The sequence below is a fragment of the Protobothrops mucrosquamatus genome, unplaced genomic scaffold, assembly GCF_001527695.2.
Source record: "Protobothrops mucrosquamatus isolate PMUCROS unplaced genomic scaffold, P.Mucros_1.0 scaffold108, whole genome shotgun sequence".
NCBI classification, from domain to species: domain Eukaryota; kingdom Metazoa; phylum Chordata; class Lepidosauria; order Squamata; family Viperidae; genus Protobothrops; species Protobothrops mucrosquamatus.
The window spans coordinates 1,429,189-1,429,546 of NW_015386480.1; positions in this window are offsets into that span (position 1 = coordinate 1,429,189).

The window sequence follows — 358 nt, forward strand, 5'->3', positions numbered from 1 at the left end:
CAGGAGCGGCCGCGGCGCTCTTCCTCGGCGGCGGTCGGAGGGAACCGGAGAAGCGGCCCGGCAGCTCCCGGGCGAGGCGGTCTCGGGAGGGCGGCCTGGGGAAAGAAAGAAGCTTGCATTCATCCCGGGGCAGGGAGCGACGTCTCGGGAGAGGGGAAGCCCCGCCGGGCCTTGGGGCGCAGCGTCTTTCGCCTCTGGAACAGTTTATTTTGCGCTCTGCTGCCAAAAACGCTCTTTCCGCGGGGCGGCCTTTCCTCCGCGCCGCACCGCTTGCAGCGTCGGCGGCGTCTTCGCGGCCTCTCCGCTTGCAGTAGTACGGGAGGATCAGCGCTCCCCCCCTCCCCCCCGGCTGCCTCCC